General features: G+C 41.0%; 1 protein-coding gene across 1 annotated transcript in view; it reads right to left on the reverse strand.

Moving 5' to 3' along the window:
- The window catches only part of naaladl2 (N-acetylated alpha-linked acidic dipeptidase like 2), a 386,338-nt gene that overhangs the window by 305,246 nt on the left and 64,314 nt on the right, over positions 1–16,778 (reverse strand). The window contains exon 2 of the mRNA XM_078285865.1: positions 3,923–4,004. The gene's annotated coding sequence lies outside the window, so the exon portion shown is untranslated. The remainder of the gene's footprint in view (positions 1–3,922; positions 4,005–16,778) is intronic.

Consider the following 16,778-nt stretch of genomic DNA (forward strand, 5'->3'; position numbering starts at 1 on the left):
ACACCTAGTGACTGCACCTTTCAACACCATGGACAGCGCCTCAGCTAACGAAAAATTATGTTTTGTCTCCAAAAATCCACCAAAACATAGTTTATTTGAAAACTGTATAATAACACTAGTAAACACAAAACACAAGGATTGCACTGGTGTAATATAACATATTTTTTGATTGTCAGATACCGTTCAGCTCTGGTTGTGTTTCACCAGATGGTTGCAAAGGTCCCTCCTGAGCTGCCAGTTTCAGATCACTGTCACCGGCGTTTGCCCCGCTGAAGTAGGTCACAACGGTGCTACTACTAGCTTGTAGCCACCGCTTATGTTTGGCCGTCTTAATATGATCTTTTATGTCGGCATTTCCACCGTGCGCGACCGAAAATGTACTCTTGCAGTGTGTGCAGAACGCAGCACTTTCATTGCCGGCTACTTCACGAAGAAAAGAGTAAGCCTTCTGGAGGTCTTTAGAAAAGAGCGACTTTCTCTTCGGCACGACAGCTAACCGTTAGCTTACTGACAGATTCTGTCAGACAGAGCCACAAGCGTCATAGGCTAGCAACAGCCTTGACAACGACACATTGATTGATCGATACACATACAGACAAATCAGTGTTGAATTCAGATGCGCGGTGCATTGTTTATGTTTTTTGATTGGGTTAGGTAATAATGAGCGGGACAGAACATGATAAACGTCTATGTAAGCGCTGAAAACAAGTATAATATTATTTTAATTGTGGTGAAAACCGGGACAATTTGGTAGTGAATGTTGAAAACCGGGACATTTTAATGTTTTACAGATATTTGTCGGGACTTGGGACACCCATCTTGAAACCGGGACAATCCCGGACAAACAGGGACGTCTGGTCACCGTATTCTACAAGCTAGGAAGGAGCTAGCTAAACTAGCATGACGATACAAGCTGCTACTGTAGCTGACCTGAGAGAATCTCTGTCCTCACTGCCAACATGGCCGATAAAGATATGCAACCAATCATCACCGTTTTTTTTTGTCCATAATCTGCTTGGAACGCACACCAAATATCCGAATATTTAGACCGCACAGTGAATAGTCGACCGTGAGAAAATGTGACTTGTGCGCATGGAGGAGGAAAATGAAGACAGAAGGGTGTGGAGACGGCAGGGACGGAGGTAAGGGATAGAGAGAGGCAGACGAATAAGAGAGGGATGAGGGATAAAGATTAATGGTTTGGTGGGAGATGTATGGAGGGAAAGGGGGGGTGGCGAGGTGAGGGAGCGATGCGGCAATAAAAGAGCGAGCGAACGACGAAGGGGAGGGAGGAAGGAAGAGGAATGTTCAACACGATCCTCCCTGGGCATTCTAACCCGCGGAGAAACGACGAGCCATTATTTCATAAGGTAAGGGTTTGCGAGAGAAGGCCAAGGGTAGACAGGAAAAGAGGGAGCAGTGATTTGAGGTAACAAACAAATTAGAAAGGCCGTGGATGGAAAATATCCCATGTGGCCACCAATGTCTAAGCCTGAGCCCTATAGGTCAGGGTCAAGGATGCCAGTTCTCCCCACTGAGCCTTGTTATTTGTTCACAGCTTAGTCTTGAGCAGTTACAAACTTATCTGGGTGGACAGATACACAGAAAAACACATGGCAAACCCAACGTAGGATGTAATTACCACATTCCTCATTCATTCACATTTAAAGATAGGAAAACACGACATCTAACATACCGCTCAAGGTCTTTCAGGTTTGTGAAGCACGTTCAGAAAAAAAAAAAAAATCCACTGTATTTTCCATTAATTACCAACCGTCATTCTATATATCAGAACACTGTCAGCACTTGGCTGTGCTATTGCCCCGCGCTTGTACATTCGTAATGGCCTAATGTCACAATAACCTGGCTTCAATTGCCATTACAAAGCCACTTGAAACTCCCGTGGTGAAATAAATATTCAGGAAAATATTCATTCGGGTGCTTCAATTATGTTGTGTGAAGGTGTACAAGCATACAGATGAGCAGAGGTGAATCTCGCCAATTAGAGAGCAAACAGACAGACAGAGAAAAGCACTTAATGGCCCTGGAACCGAATTATGTGTGCAATTAAAGCCAGCCTAAATCAGCTTTTTTTGGGGGGGAAATAGAACAAGGAGGCTGCTGGTTGGTTAATGGTGGGCTGGGAACTTGGCAATTACATTCCCATTTAAAAATTGGGTTAACTTGCACTAGAATTCAAATCATGCCATGGTATTGCTTTGTAGTTAATACATCAAGAGGAAAATGCAATAGTCTTTCTAAAGTGAAGTGTCAGATGTCTAATATGAAAGCCAAGTCAAATTCCGCATACAAGTAATGTACTGGGGCTTTTTTTTTTTTTTTTTCATTTTTGAAATAGCAAAACATTCATTCAACTACAGCACAATCTGTCCTATACTTGGAAATGGGGCAAGAGGTAGTTGATTAACAGCACTGGTTGTGCACTTTTTTTTTTTTTTAAGTTGGTGCACTTTTTGTCGCCCTTTTTGTGTTTGTAACTTATGTAAATGAAAGTCTGTTCTTTTTTTTTTTTTTTCCTTTTTTATCAGTGTGGAAGTTCTCTTGGTCTGTTTTTTTTTTTAACCCACGTACCTGAGACAAACCTCCTAAATCATAGGACAGAAATCTCTCACTTGCTTTAACAATACCAGCAGCACAGGCAGTGCACTAATATAAAACCCAATTCAAATCTGATCACATCCGTTGTAGTTAATATAGAGGAAAATGACTGTACATTGAACGCAATGTGGGTTTCAAAATCATATATATTCCAATTTTTCCTATAGCCAGACTATGTTCAGTTCACATAATAATTATACTCCAAATGTACAGCCATTTCAATTACTATGTAACAATGTAATTACATGCTAATGCAAGGTTTCACCAAGCGTAGAGATCCATATGTATTTCACACCCACCTATTCTGTGCACTTAATGCACTATTTCATTCAACTAGTCAAGCCCAGCTCATATATGTTGAACAATTCATCTGAAATGTGTGAGAAAACAGCCTTATATGTCAAGCGCAGCGGTGGGGAGAGGATCTACCTGACAACGAATTAATGAAAATGTCACTGACTTATACCTCCATCTCTTCGTTTCATAAACGCTCCGCTGAGCATATTAACATAGCGGCCAAGATGCTTTCACTCTTCTCCCTAACCGCCTTCATTCATGCCTTCCTCCCTCACCTCGCTTCATTCTTCTTTCTCTCGTCTCTAATTTCCTGCATGCATGTCCCGCTCGCTTCTTGAACCCTGCACGCTTGTTTGGTTTAAAGCAGAGCGAGGCCTGTGCAAAGTTCTGAATGGTCTTTTCTGTCTCCTTTTCTGTATCTTGACATAACAGAGCCGTGGCCCTGTGAAGCCGGGGCCTATGGGTTAATGGGAGCCATGACAGCCAAGGCCATTCCATCAGTGGTGGGAGTCTGTGGAAAAGGTCAACTTCCAGTCCACAAACCCAACCGTACGGAAATGTCATGTGGGAGAGGGAAAAGTATGGAAAAGAAAAATTCAGTGAGTTCAATGCATATTTTATATCTCTGCCGCCTTCAACTAAAATCATTCGTATTAGCTGTATTAAACAACAACAAAAAATCAGTCAAACAAACAAACAGGGTGGACCCAGGTTTGATTGCTGGCCCCGGCTCTTTCTGCATGGAGAGGGAAATGGAATGGAAATGCCACTCAGCCTGGCAAGACTGCAAAATAAGCTGATCACAGCCATTCAGTGCTTCCTCTTCTCTACAACTTTTAGTCGAAAGACTACAGGAATAAACATTCGCTTAAACTATGCACTTCCAGAAAAAAGGGCCAAAACTGTCCAAGTCTTCAACCAGTGCAATTGGAGAAGATGCATACAAAGAGATTTTCGATCTTATTCCATTTATATTTAATCCTTTAATTCTATTGTTTGATCTTACCTTCTGGGTGAGAACTTCAGTGGCTACAATAAAGCTATGGAGACAGTGGGCATCCTTGTTTAACCCCTCTGTATTGTTGTTTCTGAAAAAAAACAAAAACAAAACATTATTAGTTTACATTTCAGACTACTATATAGTACCTTTACCAACTTAATCAGTGACTCTCCAAAATTAAAATGCTTCAAAGTTCTATAGATGAAGTCTAGGCGGACTTTATCGAAAGCTTTAATATCCGCAATAAATATCAGACCAGGAGTTTTTACATCATCATAGTATTCAGTTATTTCAAGGAGCTGTCGAATATTATCACTAATACATCTACCTTGCAAAAAAAAAAGATTAATCTGTGTTGGCCGGTGTTTGCTACTCAAAAGCAAACCCCAATGTTACCATTAAAACAAATATTTTTTATATTTATCCAATATCATTAATTACTTTCATCTTATCTTGCCAAACTTCCACAATAGCGAAAAGGTCCAATAATGCTTTTAAACTTCCCTCACATCCTTCAAGGTCCCACATGACAAAAAGTAAGAGATAAAAAAAAAAAGAGATTACAAAGAAAGTGAGAAATTACAGATAAAGGTGAACAATAACAAAGAAGAGAAAATATAGGCCATATAACAAATGACAAGAAAAAAGAAAAAAAAATATATAAAAAAAAAAGACAGACATGCTTACAAATAGTACATTTAGGACTTCACATTCTCTGTAATGCTCATTAAAATGATGGCATTGGAGCAGTATCTAAGAATGGATCTTAACCGTGTCTTCAAAAACCAAAGCCCCGTAAAAGGGTAAAATGAAGGAAAAGAGAAAATGAAAAAATCTCAACATTCATAGCACACGATCATGTATGCAGAACTCTTTCAGCCTAATCTTTTACAAACAGCTAAGTTGTGAATAATCAAATACAAAAAGGGACATTTTAAATACAAAGAAAACAAGGAATAATATCGGCTACTCTACTTTCAATGTCGTGACAGAGAGGGTGAAATCATAATCGAGTAGGCTTGGACCCAAGTAGCCAAGTAGTGACTTTTATTTTCTATTACAATAAAAGGGCTAAAATATATTTTTTTTCACTGTTTAATAGTCGTATGTTGTCAACAAAATGAGATAAAACAAAAAAAGTATAATCTTTATTGATAGGATTCTCAATTTCTTTGAAACTCATTTTTCCTCAATTATTTTCTGTACATTTTGTACAGAAGTGAGTATGTTATCAGAGGGGCCCTAGAACTGTTCCTGCCCAAGGCCCCCAAAACTCTTGTTCCACCACTGTTAAGTTTGCTATAATGAAACGCACGTCTAGGAAAAAAAAATTGGAGTCTCCAGTCCACCTGCTGTGACCTTTGGACTGTGGGAGGAAACCTAGGCAAACACAGGGAGAACATGCAAACTCCACACATAAAGGACCAGGATCTTCTTGCTGGGAGGTAACAGTGCTAACTGAGCCACCGTGCCGCCAAAGCGTCCTCACTTTCTGTTCTTGAGAAATGTTATTTCAGTCCCAGCTCTATGAGCGTGTCTCTTCAGCAAGATACCCGGAGGTTAGAAGGGGGGGTGGGGGGGGCTGGAGAACAAGTCTTTCTACTCTTCTCCTACTCCTCTCTCCATCAGGACTGTCCCTGGTCACTCAAACCACACCACTGTCCATTTCCTGCATTTGCTGGGTTGTGAAAATTTCATCAGCCTGTATCCGTTGTTAGCTCACGGATGCATTCAGGTGGAAGACCAGGGGGACGCCAGCTACTGCTACTGCAACTGTGATTGTTTGTAACACAGATAGACGGATAGACGGATGGATGGACGCGTTGCTATCTCAGGTGTCCAACCTTAGCATCGCGGCTGTCTGGGGACGCTGCTGACGAACGCATAAACCCTCCAACCCATCAGCCTCGAACACGGGCACTGCACAGATCCACAGAGCAAAGCCTGGCAGTCATTTAGAAGCTTGTAGGGTCTATGTGAAACGCAACCCTTTGATCTTTTACGATGCCTTTAAGAGCGTTTGTCCAAAAACACTCTGTCTCCAAGGGTAATGGATTTACCAATAAGCCACTTTACAGTATAGGCAGCTATGGATCTCCCTGTTGGAGAGTGATTTCTCTGGCAATCAGAATATTTAATCAACGCTCAAGAAGCCACAGAGACTGTCCTCTGATTCCATTAATTGCTTTTAGCTCTTGGACACTCAGTCCTCCGCTCTCGTTGGAAATTTCCAATTTAGACCCATTTCATTTTATTTTTTTTCCCCTCCCTCGATTCTCATTCTCTGTAGAGCAGCAAGCCGTTCTGTTTGGGACGCCAGCTAAATTGCGAGCATTAATCATTTCAGAGTCATTATCAGCATTTTAAAGGTGAAAATCCAAACAAATTGTTTTTCATTTGGCCCAAGTTTAATAGGATTGTTTTCTTGTAATTTGCAGCCTTGGAGCATTTAACATAAACAATTAACAGTAAATTGGTAACTCTGCTTATCTTTTCCCAGCCTCAGGGTATTAAATCTTCAAATAAAGAATCACCCCAAATCAAGGTGGTGTACAATCTAGGTAATAGATATCACTTCATTTATTATGATAAATTAGATATCAGATGAATAAATGCATTGGGTAATACTTAAAAGCTAGAATGTCTGATATAATGTCATAAGGCTATTCATAATTACTTGCATTGCAATATAAGGGTGGTTACTAACTACCTGCAGTACAAGTGTGGTTATTATAGTAACACCCAAATAAAAATACAACTATGATGTGTCTCCAATTTACTTGATAATGAACCACACCATATCCAAAGGATCTAATGGCTCATATGTTATCATATCTAATTAGTATGATTTATATGCTTTAAAGCTGCACAAGGCAAGGTTTTTATGCTAATATCTACCTGTCTTATCAGACTAAATAACAAAGTGGGACTACAACAGAGAAGAGTGGCCCCATAGATTCACCCATTTGCCCAAATTAAATTCTGGTGTTGGGTAAAATCTTCTCCACACACAGAAAATGACAAACTCAAACTAAGAAGCCTCTAAAAATATCTCAAGTGAGACTGCAAGCATTCCGTCCAGAGAAAGCTGGACTCATCAAGGATGGCTGAACCTCTTCACCACCTCCACCCCACCACACTGAGAAGAAGACATTAGTTTACCAGTGTTGGGGTTGTTACAAGAAACTATCACTCAACACAGTGTATGCTAAATTGTTAGCATGGAGCATTGGAGCCTATGATCTACACATGGAGACATGGATGGTTTTGGTGTCTGTGTTCTCATCACTTAACGGAACAATCTACCAAAAACTAGGTGTATTCCTTTAAGTAAAGTCTTATCATTAGCTGTCACTTGGTGCGCTCTGTATTCAGATCAGCTCTGGCAGCTGTCTGTAGATGCCTCATGGCCTGTTGGGTGTGTCTGTGAGCAGTTTGTAAGCATTACTTGTACAAAACCTCAATGCAGTGACTAATGCCCCAGTGCGAAGGAAACAATTCACTGCCTCTTCTGTCTACACTCTGTGACCACTCATCAAATGGCGTGGCACTGAGTGGAATAGATATGGTGTGTTTGAGTGTGTGTGTTTATATATGTGTGTGTGTGTGTGTGTGTGTGTGTGTATGGCATGGCTCAGAACTGAATAGATTGTGCGTGACCATGGTGCCTCCGGAGTAGAACTGACAGATTAAAAATGAGTGGACCTGTGCCACCAAACCACCAACGCACCAAAGCAGACACACACACACACACACACACACACACACACATACACTCCCAAGTTGACAGGCCAAGGAAGTGTTCTTAAACCATAATCCTTTCTTGTACTTGTCGCCTTCCCTGTTTGCGTGGAAAATTACAATGTCAGAAAGGGCCCAAACATGCAATGGATGACTTCTAATAGGGCGGATTTGGCCACTCTGCTGCCAAATCACCTCAAGGACACATCAAGTGGAAAGAGAGGGGAAAGGAGATGGGAAGGGAGGGCGCAGAGAGAGAAACGGGCCTTTTTGATATACATGTTTGCTAACATGGCAGTGTGTGTGTGTGCGTGTGCAGATATACAGCTGGATGAGCGACCCAGAAAGCTGCCGGGAAGGCATCTTATTTCTCTCATTTTTTATCATGCCATTGATTTCATTACCAGCGGAAGTCAATTTTTCAGGAGTTAACCTCATTTTCAAGTTCACCACCACCCGTTTTTGAAATGCTACAAAATAATAATGCTAAAATAATACAAAAAATATTTGACCTTTCTATTTTTTCTCCTCAGGTCTTATTTCCTCGCCGAACACTTCTCTATCATCCATGATGACTCTAGCATCACAGGAATACTTTCTTCTATCTATTGTCAGGGCGCTGTGACCTCTGACCCTTGACCTCCTTACTATTGGTCGCTTGTAATGTTGATAATCTAGGAATCAAAGCTTATTCTACTGTTGCACTCACTATAAGTTGCTCTGGACGAGCATCAGCTAAATACCTAAAATGTAAACCTAAATGTCTAGTGTCAGGAGAATTGCACAGCATATAAATGAATGTGAACCTATAATGAAGGTGAAAACATACAAATCCACATTAAGTGGGGATACAAAGTTTTCACATCAACGATCGGCTAGGCAATACAAACACATTAAAGGTTTTACGTATAGCATTTTTCATTGTATCATTGTGACATTAACTGTGATACGTTGGTATAATTACTGTACACAAATGAGACAATTACTAGTTTCTATCTCACACCAGTGGCATTGTTAGTGCTAGTGTTTCTCCAAATTAAAACCAAATTGTTTACAAATTGTTTTTCTCTTGCTTTGCACTGGAAGAACAGCGCTCTCTTCCTGTTTTGTTCCGTAAAGCAATCCAGCATATTTCCCGCCAAATCTGACCTGGCGGTACACAATGTAAAATGCAGTGTCGTGGCCAGGAAAGGCTACCAATGTTTGTTTACCGTAATTATACTACTTACACTAAAATGTATTAATGTTAAAATGCTACATGTGGCACCTTCAAAATTAGCTACATCTAAAGCAACAGTACCGCTAGTATTGGTAGGACAGCGCAGGTTAGAGTAGCCCAGATGATTCACACCACAGAAAGAAATGTAATGATAATGGAGACAGTACATAAAAGGAAATTATTCAATTCATAAAAAGAACTTAATTATTTAAATTAAATAATTTTGTTTTAAGCCGCAGAGGGCTGCCAGTGGAACGCTGAGCTTTTGAGAGTCTTCAGCCGCCCCCCGGTGACTTCACTCAAAATAAGCATGCAGGGTAAAGCCATCTAAAAGTCAGTTCATGCCTCTTTTTGTTTGTTCCAATTCCCCAAAGAGTTTATCCTCTCCACAATATGCAAACACAACAAGTTTGGCTCCATCAAAAACCGGCAGCATCTGCGGGGGACAGGGACCGTGGCGATGAACAGAGAAGCTGCGATGATTCACGTCTCTCAAAGAAATGTCACGGCTAATGGAGACGGACCAGCAGTGGAAGGGAAATTAAAACCAGTAATTGAGAGGCTCTTGAGTGGCCAACATGCTGCATGGCGTCCCCGGGGGCTCCCAGGCTCTCGCAGAGCCGCAAGACAGATGACTTTGAAGGTAAGCATGGATCCATCCACTTCCAACGGAGCTAAATCACCGTGTCTTGTCAGTTTGACGACGCCACAGGATGGGCCCATAATGTGTCCCATATGGCTGCTCTCTATGGTGGAGATGCACACTGCACATACGCAAGCGTGCACACACAAACACACACACTCATTACATATTTTTAGATATTTAGCATGCTATGTTTACATTTGCTTCTATTTATGCATATGGCCTATATTTAATATTTCAGTATATTTTTCATTGTACTGTTGGATTTTGAAGTAACTTACAATGAAATGCGATGTTTCCCTTACTTTGTCGGTTGCCTGTACAGCATCTGTTCTATATATTACCAAAGTGGATGCATTGTAAAAGTTCACTTCAATATTTCATACAAGGCCGCTGCCAGATGAAAAGACAACAGTCACAGCGGAGATGGAGAGGACAGAAGCCACAACAGAGCAGAGACAGAGGTTAGTAAGGATGGAAACAGCGGAGATGACAGGAATGACTGCTGGATAGAGAGTAGGAAAATGATATTGAAGGGCAGCTTTATTACACTAAAACCAACCGCTTTGCAATTTAAGAGCTTATAGAATTGCAGCCCAGACCCAGAAATGCAGGACTGAAGCCTATTACCTGGCTGTAACCACACTGAACTCTTTCAGAGCAAAGATCAATACCACTGTATATTGCAACTTTGGTGAAGTGAATGATAAAATAAACAAATTGTGACTCAGAATTATTGTATTTACTCAGAGTAAGGTTTAATTCTTCCATTTCCCCCAAGAAATCAATAAAGCCTTGACGTATACTTTTTAGAAAACGTAATATTCCCACCGCCACTGCAGCCACATACACACACATGCACACACGCATCCATTACACGTCTTACATGAGGATCTCAGAGGCCACAGCAGAGTTCATTCAGCACATACATGACTTCACCGACACAGTACCTGCGCAGTTAATTTGTCGATGGCTAAATGTCTCCCTCCCTCCCATTGATTACATCTCCTGAGTTAATGAGCCACACGCTGAACATCCTCACTCTCTCCCTCCCTCCCTCTCCCTCTCGATATCTCATAAACACATGACATTCTTCATATCTCGCACACACACATAATCCATCACTTGCTGTTTGTACACAGTCTCATTTGAAGTGGTGTTGATCTTGGGTCTCGGGAAATATCAGAGACTTTATTTTACAGCGACACCATGGTTATTAATCACATTAGTGGGAGGACAGTCGACCAATTATCAGAAACTAGCGCTCCAACATGGTCGTTGTGAGTACGCTTTGCTGATTGTTTCAGGCTGCTAATTGATTGCGCTCAACATGTCAGTGTTGTTAGATGAAAGCCTGGTTACTTTGAAAAGACTTTCAGCAATTAAAGCTGCACTAGGAAATATTTAAAGGTCCCATAACGTGCAAAACCGGATTTCCCTTGTCTCTTTGATTATAAAGGAGTTGGATGTGCTATCTAAACATCATGGAAGTATCAAAACACATGGTCCCCAGCTAAATCCACACCATCCATGTAAGGAAAATATGTGAAAATAAATTTGTGACATCACAAAGGTACACTCATTTCATATGCCCGCCTACAGCACCGTCCGCCATTGCCCGGCAACTGAATGCGGAAGACCAAACCCTGTTGTCTGTAGCGTAGCAGGAAAAATGTCCAGAAAACAATCAACTGCACCTGAGAGATGGATCTATCCTAACTGGACGTGACCCAGCAGCAAACGTGCAATCGGTAAGTGTCGCCACTTTGTGATTATATTTACAGTTTATTCCAAGTACAGTCAGCTGGGCTTGAGAACATGTCGAGGTTTGCTAAGGTGTGTAAAGTTATGTTCCATTTGCTTGTTTGCGACATTGTGTTCTTGTTTATTTTACACTCTATGGTGCTTTGTTGCTAAATCAGCTGCCTTGTGTGGAGAGATGTGTCCGCTAACGTAACTTGAGAATGAGAAATGGATACGGTAGTTTATGGTATTTCAGTCCGATTATCATCGGGTAGTGATTTAGCTCCAGTCTGATGAGACAGTTTGATGCGGGCCTGTGAATACGAGGAAGCCTGTTGGCCACAACGACAACAGTTAGCAATTGGGGCAGAAACATGTGCAGCCAGAGTCGGTTGTACCTCAGCCGGCCAAAACGAGCACCTCGTCTCGTTAACCCGGTGCTGTTAGGACACACGTACTATAATCAAGTTTAGGGGCTAAATTAGTGCCACTTGCAGCAAGCTAATCTAGCGCGCTAGTGCTAGCTAAGGTTAGCTCCTCTGGCTCACTTTACGGACACATCTCCGTACACGAGACAACCGCAACTGTAACGTGGCAAAACTCGAAAAGTACTTTGTCGATCAGGGACTCTTGTCACCATGAATATTTCACTTCTAACACCAAATGAATGGAAGGGAGTTACTGGTTGATGAGATGTAACATTTCACGTTCTGTCTTTGCACCTGGTCTGGTAAGTCTAGTCTTGTAATCAGCTGGGGTTGTGGCAACCTAGAAAACCTAAACGACAACACTGCAAGAAATACTACCTCTCTGGAGGTTATAATGTCCTATTTTCCTTGACTGTGGTGGAGACATTTAGAATCAACTACATAGTAATTATTGAGGCTGTAGTTTGTGGTAATGTAGTTTTGGATTGCAGAGATTTCAGAGTTGGCTCTTCAACTGTCCCCTTTGTTCCTCCACAACCTAGCCTGACCTCCCCACCTATCAAGAGACCATCCAGGAGACCCGTCTTGACCTAATGGAGGAGGAAGAGGATGAGGAGGACCCTGGGTCTGCTTAGCCGACCCCCTGAGCCAACTTTCAGTATGTTTACCAACACAGTTTTATTGCACACACAAAACTTTATAAATATGAAAATTCAATAAATATACAAATGTCATAAAGTATAAACTATAGTATAAAGTAATCTATAAATGAAAATTGCAAATTTGCTACACACTAGTATGTGATGTACACTCTTGTAATGGAACTGATGATTTCTGTGTTTCTGTTACTCCACAGATTACGTTGATGAGTTGATGGACCTCATCTTTGATCACGTCTTCCAGGACCCTGCACCTTATGTGAGCCAGGTTTTCATGATCCCCGTCCCAGAAGACCTGTGTGCCCAGTCTGACAGGCCAGCCAAGGAGGACGTCATTGCAGCCACTTGTCTCGGTTCAATCAAGAGGCAGTCTGAACCCGACACAGCTGGCAGCATCATGGAGCTCACAGCATATGCACAACACCACACACTGGTATCACTACTCTGACCCTGCAACCTAGAAAGCCCCAGCACTAGCTGACAAAGGATCTGTAGGCTAGACACTGAGAAGAAGGTACACATACTGTCAATACATTTCATTTGAATACTTAGTCTCTTCTTCCTTTGTTTTGGTTATCTGGCATGAGGTCAGGTTGTAGTTGGGTGTGTTTCATGAATACATAACAGATAACTAAAAACATCAAATTATAAATCATGTTGGTGATTGATCCTGCACTACTTTACTACACTGCAGTAACTGCTACAGTGGAACACTCCCCTGTGTACACTCACAGATTTAGGTTTTGTAACATAACAGCACCCCATTATGGTCCTGCATAAGCAGTGTTATGTTTCTACATGTGCCTTTTTTATTCCTTTTCTATAATAAAATAATTTTATTCTGTATGAACAGTCAGTGTTGTGGTTACTTATTGGTTTCACATTTAATTTACATGGGTGTGTAAAGGGAAAAAAATATATAACCCCACACACAGTGTCTACACTTACATGCAAGTGTAGACTGTGTGGGATTATATTATTTTTTCAGTAACTTTTGTCCGATGTCACTAAAAGACTTTTAGGTGTGCTACAGTTGTTTCTCTACATGGATGTGTAATAAAGTAGAACAACACAGATATTTTACTCAAATTTATTGTCATGTACAGTATTATCCAAAGTAACATGTTGGCCATATTTGGCAAATCAATTCATGCACAGAATGCATAAAAGAAACTTACTGCTCTATATCTCTAAGCTGTAAGGGCCCATAGTCTGCTTTATAAATGTTCATTGCATTCTGTAGTGAGAACACATTCAAACATACAGGCTGCAGACCAGGATGATCAACATGCATGTAGGTGGATCCTGAAGCTGATTCATTCTTCTGGTAACCTAGGGAATGAGAAAGGGTAACTGTTATTGAATTTTGCAAGCTTTATAGGAACATTACACTGCCAATGACGTTTATGTTATATGTTTATCAATTAGCACAGACAATGCAGAGTAAATGTGAGTACTGTACAAACTAATGTAACATACGACATAAACAATAAAGGTGTCAACTCTAAAAGAGGTAAGATGTTATGTACAGGGGGAATGACCAGCAGGCCTCCATGAGATGCAGTTTTTGAATATTTCAGCTACAGTTCTAAAACTGTTGAGCTGTAGCTGAATAACACTGGCATAAATTACGACAGTCATATGTCCAAATGGTAGACCATATGTTTGCCGGTGTCGTGACAATATTTGTATCCACTGCAGATGGGTTCTTCTTTCACGTCTTCACAATTTGATGTAATTGAACGTAATAACTACATAATGTCTGGTGTGGATTTGTTTCCTATCGCTAGCCAGTACAACGGCAATTGTAAGACACTTCATGGAATAACATTACAGCAGCTATCCAAGCAGCCAGCTAAAAGCTACCGACACCTACTGTGTTGACGAGCTTACTAGACAGCCTCAAACCACCGGCACCGGTGAACGTCAGGCTAAAAATGAATCAAACAAACCATACGGTACAGTTACCGTGCGAGACACTCCGGCAGGTAACGTTAGATATCCTTTTTATGGGATATAAATTTGTCCGCTATGGCTGTCCAGAAAGACAACATAGCCGACGCAACCACATACACACGCACGGTGAGAAAGTACGAACAACACACTGAAATTTCAACCTACCGTTCAGAGACATCCTGCTGTAACCGTGTCTGTAACTTCAGCAGCTGCCTCCTCTTGTTCGGTTGACAGATTCCGCCATTCCAACATGTACGGTTTTACATGTTGTGTGACAGAGTTTTCTTCTACAAGGAGCTGCCATGTTTGTTTTGGAGTTTTTCCGCGATCAGGCGGCCAATCAGAGCAGCGCCTCATTATCAGAGCATCCTTGCCCACTCAGAACAGCGCATAGTTAATGAGGGGAGAAACTGAGAGGATGGAGAGGCTCCACAGAGCCTGGATTTGTGTGTTTTTTTGCAACAGAATTCATAACCTTGTTTTAAAGACCACTGAGAAATCTTTTAAACAGCTAAAAAGAGCATAATATGGGACCTTTAATGTAAAAACGCATCTGTCTTTTCAGCCTAAATCACACAACGGGGCTGTAACCATCCCCCCTAATTGAGACACCATCGTTTTGCCCTGTTTGTCCAAATTAAATTCAGCATGGACAATGGTGGGAAATCTTCTCCACATACAGAAAGTGACGAATCAAACCTAAAAGTTACAAGGAATCGTATTTCCTTCTGTAATGAAACGTATTTCCAGCTGAAACAGGATGTTGGGGCGGGATATAACATGGCGAGAGACTGTTCAAAAGTATGACCATAACAAACAAAGGCTGTGGTGAAGCAATCTACTGCAAAATGCTTTGTGGATAATCGTGAGCTGTCACAAATTCTGGTTCTTCAAAATGAATAAATTTGTGTCATTTTGAATTAGGGCTGCAGCTATCGATTATTTTAGTAATCGAGTATTCTACCGATTATTCCATCGATTAATCGAGTAATCGGATAAGAAATACTTTTGCTTTATTAAAGAGCAATAGTAAATATACAAAAGAGAAAATAAGATAGGTCTCTTAAAATGAACAACTAATTGGTTTCCTTTTTAGAAAAATCAACATTTTTATTGCTTAAATTGCATAAAATAATATTATCTGTCAAAACTAAACCCATTTAGTTGTTACCCGTTGTTTCTCGGTACTTGTACTGTGAACAATGACAATAAAGTTAAATTGAATTGAACTGAATTTAGTGCATTTAAGTGCCATATTACATTCTGGGTTTTAAAGAAAACATTTTCTGAAATGCAAAAACAAATAAATAAAAAAAAAAAATTTACTTTCAAATTACTTTAAAAAAGGTATACATACAACCTAAAACTAAGGCATAAATTAAAATAATAATAATAATAATAATAATAATAATAATAATACATTAACATTGCCTTTAAGTTGTGCAACTTAACTTTCAGAACTACAAGTTTCAACCTAACTACAGCTCAGGCATAACGTAAGCCTTTACTGTCTTCTTGGAAGGCTTTGTGGCATTTGTAGGAGGCAAAAACGAGTGGACAGGAAGGTTGGAACAAGAGTCCACGCATACAATTTCATCACACATTTTTCTTCTGAGTGCTTTTACAAAGCCAACATGTAATGAAAGTTATTCATAAGAATACACATCCTTAAATGTCTCTCTACATACTAGTGTGTGTGTGTGTGTGTGTGTGTGTGTGTGTGTGTGTGTGTGCGTAAGCCTTTAAAGGAGCAGGTGGTGGTTGCAATGAAGAAAAGTGAGCATATCAACATGCGCAGAACTGAGGCTTGTCCTGCGCTTTGATGCAATGTTTCCTGCTGCAGAAAACAGACGCTCTGATGGTGTGGATGTTGTCGGAATACACAGCAAGGACTTTGCCAGCGTTGGATAGCGCGCTGCATTTGTTTTCCACCATGACAGCGGATTCTCCTTCTTGGACAGGGGATGTTCTCCGAAATACATCAAGACCTCCTTCTGCACAGTTTGGTTTAGCTGCTGCTCCTCATCCTCTTCATCACTGGTGCTGGAGTCTGATGATGATCCCAGTATGTTGTCGAGGAACGATGTTGCACCCTTGGCATTCGTTACTGGGTTGTCTTGTGCTGTGCTGGAGGCTCCATTTTCACTTACGTTGGGCCGCCTCGCTTCCTTTTTGGCAGCAAGTGCCATGGTTTGTACTGTGCTTTGGACCTTGAATGCTTCGTCAGCAGGCAAGAACTTAAGTTTTCTAAACCTGGGATCCAGAGCAGCAGCAATTAGGACTGTGTTTGGAGATTCAGGTTGAAACACAGATAGTCCTTGCCATCTTGCTGTGATCTGTTCTGCCACATGAGCCTGGTATGACCTTACTGGTGCAGTCTCAAAAGCTGAACTCTGTATGGACTTCTTAAGGCTTTGCACTAGCTGTGGAAGTGCAGAGAGGGTAACATATTGTTGCCCACTCAGAAACACCG

The sequence above is a fragment of the Centroberyx gerrardi genome, chromosome 9 (assembly GCF_048128805.1).
Source record: "Centroberyx gerrardi isolate f3 chromosome 9, fCenGer3.hap1.cur.20231027, whole genome shotgun sequence".
NCBI classification, from domain to species: Eukaryota; Metazoa; Chordata; class Actinopteri; order Beryciformes; family Berycidae; genus Centroberyx; species Centroberyx gerrardi.